Genomic DNA, 6,329 nt, shown 5'->3' with positions numbered 1-6,329 from the left:
AAAAGTTCCACTTTTGACTTGTTTGATTTGTAACCCTAGGAAATAATTCAACTCTCCCATCATACTCATTTCGAATTCCTTCTGCATGCAATTTGCAAATTCTTTTCATAATTCTTCATTTGTAACTCCAAAAATGATGTCATCCACACATATTTGTACTATTAGCATGTGTTTGTTTTTATTTTTTATAAATAAGGTGCTATCAGCTTTTCCTCTTGAAAAATCATTATTAAGTAGAAATTTGCTTAGTTTTTCAAACCAAGCTCTAAAAGCTTGTTTTAAACCATACAAGGCTTTGGTTAATTTAAATACATAATTGGGATGTTTTGTGTCTTCAAAACCTGGCAGTTGTTTTACATAAACTTCTTCATTTATATACCCATTTAAGAAAACACTTTTTACATCCATTTGATATAGCTTAAATTCCTTATGGGCTGCATAGGCTAGAAGCATTCTAACTGGTTCCATTCTAGCTACTGGGGCAAAGGTTTCATCATAGTCAATACCTTCTTCTTGGTTATATCCTTGTGCTACTAGCCTAGTTTTGTTTCTAACTACTACCCCATTTTCATCTTTCTTGTTTCTAAACACTCATTTAGTTCCTATGATAGAATGATCTTTAGGTTCGGGCACTAGTTGTCATACTTGACTTCTTTCAAACTGATTTAGTTCTTCTTACATAGCCATAATCCAAGAGTCATCATTTAAGGCTTCTTCAATGTTCTTGGGTTCATTTTGAGATAAAATGAATAGTGGTTGCATATATTTTTCAATGATGCTCTAGTGGTTACTCCTTTTGATGGTTCTCCAAGAATTTGATTTTTTGGATGAATTTTAATATATTTCCACTCTTTTGGTAGTTCTTGGTTTTCTGTGGACTTTTCATTTGAAGTTTTATTATTGTTTTCTTCTTTTATTTCAAGATTTTCATATTTTTGTGAGATATCTTCTCTTTCATCATTCTTAATTTCTTTGACATAGTGATTTGATTCATCAAAAGTTATATTTATGGATTCAATGATATTAAGTGTTCTTTTATTATAAACCCTATAGGATTTACTATTTGTGGAATATCCTAAGAAGATACCTTCATCATATTTTGCATCGAATTTTCCTAAATCATCTTTATTATTGAGAATAAAGAATTTGCATCTAAGTACATGGAAGTTAGCTATGTTGGGTCTTCTACCTTTCCATAGTTCATAAGGTGTTTTATCTAAACTTGATCTAATAGATACCCTATTTATAATATAACAAGTTGTATTTACGGCTTCCGCCCAAAAGTATTTAGGTAAATTATTTTCATTTATCATGGTTCTTGCCATTTCTTGGAGGGTTCTATTTTTTCTTTCAACAACTCCATTTTTTTGTAGTGTCCTAGGTGCTGAAAAGTTATGGATTATACCATGATCATCGCAAAATTTATCAACATCTTTTTTTTTGAACTCTCTACCTTGATGACTCCTAAAGTTAGTTACATTATAGCCTTTTCCATTTTGTAGTTTCTTGCATAGAGTGATTAATATGTTACAAGCTTCATCTTTATTTGCTAAGAACAATACCCAAGTGTATCTTGAATAATCATCTACAATCACAAAGGCATATTGTTTGCCACCTAAGCTTTGGGTTTTAGTAGGACCAAATAAGTCTAGGTGCAAGAGTTCTAAGGGTCTATTAATTAGTTGATATGTACTTTTTCTTTTTGAAACTTGTTTTGACTTGTTTTCCTTTTTGGCATGCATCATAAATCTTGTCTTTTATAAATGTTGTATTTGGTAATCCTTTTAATAAATTTTTCTTGGATAGTTTAAATAATAGGTCCATGCTTGCATGTCCTAGTTTCCTATGCCAAAGCCAACTAGTTTTATTCATGGCAGCCAAACAAGTCACATTTTAATTAACTAGGTTAGAAGGATTTATACAATATACATTATTTACCCAATAAGCTGTGAATAAGGTTTCATCATTCTTAGGATTTTGAATAATACATTTGTCTTTCTTAAAAGTTATTTAAAAACCTTTGTCACTTAATTGACTGATACTCAAAAGATTATGTTTTAAACCTTCTACCAACAACACATCATCAATTGTAAGAGAGGGTTCTTTACCTATTTTACCAATGCCATCAATTTTACCTTTGAAATTGTCACCGAAGGTCACGTATCCCCCATCTATTTGTTTTAGTGTGGTGAACTTGGTTCTATCACCGGTCATGTGTCTTAAACACCCCCTGTCCAAGTACCACTTTTCACTTGATGGTGTTGTACAATGAAGGATTCATGGTGTTAGTTTTTGGAACCTAAATTTTATTAACTTTCTTTAAATTATTTTTAGTTCCATTGTTTACTTTCCATTCACCTTGAACTCTAATATATTTTCTTTTGAGTGGGCAATTAAACATCACATGTCCTTTATTCCTGCACATGTAGCAAGTGGTATGTTCATGTATATTGATTGAGGAAGTACTAGCATAGTACTTTGCTTCTTTAACAAAATACCCCATGAATAACTTTTTACTTCTCTTATTTGTTTTTCCATTATATCCGATTCCTTCTTTATTTCATTGTAATCCTTGTTGTCTAATCATTTTTTCAAAATTTTCTTTACCTTTGGTAAAGTTATAAATGATTTTCTCTTTATCCTCTATTGTCTTTTTAAGTTCATTTATTTCTAAGTCCTTCCTATTTAAATAATCTACTTGTATTTTTCCTATTTCTTGAGTCATATCTTTTATTTTCTCTTCCAACTTTTCAATACTAGATTCGTTCTCCTTTTCAATGGATTTGGAAGATTCAAGTTGTTTTATTAGTGTTTTATTTTGTTCTTTCAAAGTTATGTTTCTTTTGGAGACTTTGACAAACCTTTTATGTAAGGCAAATAACTCAGCTTGTAGTTCTTTATAGGAGGGCATACTATCGCAAGATTCATCACAAGATTCATTACTAGATTCCGTTGAGGAGTAGTAAGAATTTACCTCTTCATCATTTTCCATGAAGCACATATTAGATATCTCCTGTCCGCTTGACTTGTTCTTCGTTTTGCTTGAGCTTGAATCATCCCATGTAGCTTTCATGGCTTCCTTCTTCTTCTTTTTTTCCTTCTTGAGTAAAGGACAGTCTGGCTTGATGTGTCCTAGTTTCTTGCAATGATAACATATAAGAGGGTCATTCTTACTTTTGTTTTCATTCCTACTTGTTTTCCCTTTTTCAGATTTCTTTTTACTAAACTTTCTAGGGAACCTTTTGTTTCCCCTATAGAACTTGCCAAGTCTTTTAGTGATGAATGCTAATTCTTCCTGGTTTTGGTCACTTGATTCACTTTCATCTTCACTTGAGCTTTTACTAGATGCTTTTAAGGAAATGGATTTCTTATGCTTAGGTTCAAGGTTTCTTTCTTTTAGTTCCATTTCATAGGTGAGTCGTGAACCTATAAGTTCATCTAGTGAGGTTGTATTAAGGTTCCTACCTTCAGTTATTGCAGCGACCTTTGGTTCCCATATGGAGGGAAGGCCTTTTAGTATTTTCCGAATCATTTCATATGTAGTGTAGGTCTTTCCTAAGGCACTTGGAAAATTTATTATGTGAGTAAATCTAGTATACATACTAGTGATTGTTTCATATGAATTCATTTTGAATGCTTCATACTCACTAGTTAGCATGTCAATCCTAATGTCTCTAACATCTACCATTCCTTCATACATTACTTCTAACTTGTCCCAAATTTCTTTTTCCGTTTTGCAGGTCGTGAGTCTATTGATTTCATTAGCGTCTAAAGCACAATACAAGGCATCTATGGCACTTGAATTTATTTGTGGCATTTTGTAGTCTACATCGGTCAAGTCTTTTTTCTCTTTAGGAATTTGTTTTCCATCCACTATTTTTGTAAGAATTAGATCTCCATCCATAACAACTTCCCAATCCATATGTTGAAGATAGATTTGCATTTTTTTTTTTTCCAAAAAGTATGGTTATGTCCACAAAAGATTGGTGGATGGGTTGAGAATTGACCCTCTCCAAAAGGAGCTACTCCTATATGTGTCATTACATCTTTTTATAGCTTCTTGTTAATATTTACTATAATTAGGCTCTGATACCAATTGAAATTGGAATAGCTTTCCCAAGAGGGGGGGGGGTGAATTGGATTAATTAAAAATTTAACCTTTTTTTTTTTTTTTTGTTTTTAACTTCTTACTTTTTTTAATGCAACAACAAGAAAGTAAATCAAACAGCTTATGATCACAACCAAATCACACCACAAAGTACTGAAAAATAAAAAACATAATCCAACCAACCAAAGTATGAAAATCAATCAATCATTCAAGAATTTCTTTCTTTTTGGTAGCAGCTCTGTAATTGTTTGCAAACCCTGCTTCGAATGGAATTTTATTGTGCTTTTCTTAATCAAGATTTTCGTAAATTAACCAATGTACTCCCTTGTGGGTTTCTGCAAATGGTTAATTAAAACGTACTTTCTAAAATCACTAGTCTTCTTTGAATTTGGATTTTAAGCCCTGCAACCAGCACTTAGCATACACAAAATATATGGTATAGAAAGTAAAGAATAAGGAAGAGAGAGAAACACAAAGATTTTACGAGGTTCGGCTTATCCACAGCCTACGTGCTCGCCTTTGGCAAACCACCAAAGGATTCCACTAGCTTAGTTCCTTTACCGAGCGAAACAACACCCTTACAACCACTCCTTCACGTAGGCTAGAGCCCGCCTCTCCAAACGATTTTATCTCGTTCGGTTAACGATCCAACAAGCCTGGAATCGTCCAATAACTATAAGAGAAACAACAAGTAGATGTGTACAAAGAGTACTCACACATAGATCTGATTAGTACAATTCAAATTTATATACTTCAGAATTTAAATATCAAAGATGAAACACAATTTGATGCTCAATATTAGAATTCATCAAGTCCCCATTTCTCCAGATGAGAAATCAGTATGTAGAACTCAGGGATTGATGATCAATACTTTCAGAATGTTAGCACTTTCAGATTGTGAGTGGTTTAGCAAGTAGTGACTTTGAATACAAGAGAGCTTAGAGTAGATTTTTCAATTCTTGGTGTGTTTTGATTTGCAAAATCATGTATTTATAAGCTTACTAATTACGCGTCAAAACTGCGTAATTGAGCATCTTAACCCGGGCTTTACAGTTTATATTTTTAATTAAATGTCCAAAATTGTCCAATATTTTAATAAAGTACCAAAATCATCATTCTTGAACTTTATTGCACCATTTATAAAGTTTTGGTAATTTTTTGTCGTAGGAAAATTCCCGGGAACCAAAACCAACACCTATTCATATTTTATGCATAACTTTTCCGTCCAAGTTCTGATTTAGACGATTCAAATTTTTGAAGAAAGAGGAAAGGATTATCTACAACTTTTTTGTTTTGAGTTTTGTGAGATACAGGCCCTAGAAGAGTCAGATTTGCGACGAATAGAGAACAAAAGAAAATGAAAAAAAAAATATAATAATTGGGTCATTGATGTGACCCGGCCATGCATGGCCGGGTCGGGTTGTCCACGCCGGATCCTAGGGCACCTAGCTCTTCCTTTAAATCTTCTTCTCTTCCTCTCCTTGCGCAGGTAGCCCCGTGAGGGCTCTCCTCTCCTCTCCTCTCCTCTTCTCTCTTCTTCTTCTTCTTCTTCTTCTTCTTCTTCTTCTTCTTCTTCTTCTTCTTCTTCTTCTTCTTCTTTGGTTTTGTATTTTTTACTTTCAATTGCTGCTTTGCTCCTTCTCTGTTTCCCTTTCCTTCTTCCCCAATTTTCCTTAATCTCTTGCAGTCTCTCCCTCTCCCTGTTCCTTACCTGCTGCTCCAGCTTCGTGGCACAGTAGCAGACCCGAGAGCCACCACACAACCGGCTTCCAGCCATCTTCAGATAGCAGCCCCGACCTCCAGCCCCTTCACAGCAGTAGGCCGAGAGCTCTTCCAGAACAGAGCCACTCCCGCTGTACACCATCTAGCAGCATAGCTCCCCTGCAACAGCTTCCCGTGAAGCACCAGTAGGCCTCCCTTCTCCTCAATCCTCTGCACCACTGAGAACCACCACCACAGCCACCTCTGCACGAGCCTCTGCAGTAGAAAATCACCACCGAGACACTCCACAGCAGGCCAGCACATCCTGAAGCAAATACCCGCCCACAACAGGCCCCTGCTCTCTCTCTCTCTCTCTTTCTCTCTCTCTCTATCATTATTTATTATTAAATTAACTAGTGAAATTTTGGATTTTGAATATTAGTTCGGGAGTTTTATTATTGTTGAACTTTAATTGTTTATTTAATCACTCTTAGTTGAATTTTTCCATCGATTTAATTAA

Source organism: Malania oleifera, chromosome 12, assembly GCF_029873635.1.
Source record: "Malania oleifera isolate guangnan ecotype guangnan chromosome 12, ASM2987363v1, whole genome shotgun sequence".
Lineage (NCBI taxonomy): Eukaryota > Viridiplantae > Streptophyta > Magnoliopsida > Santalales > Ximeniaceae > Malania > Malania oleifera.
This window is presented reverse-complemented; position numbering follows the sequence as displayed.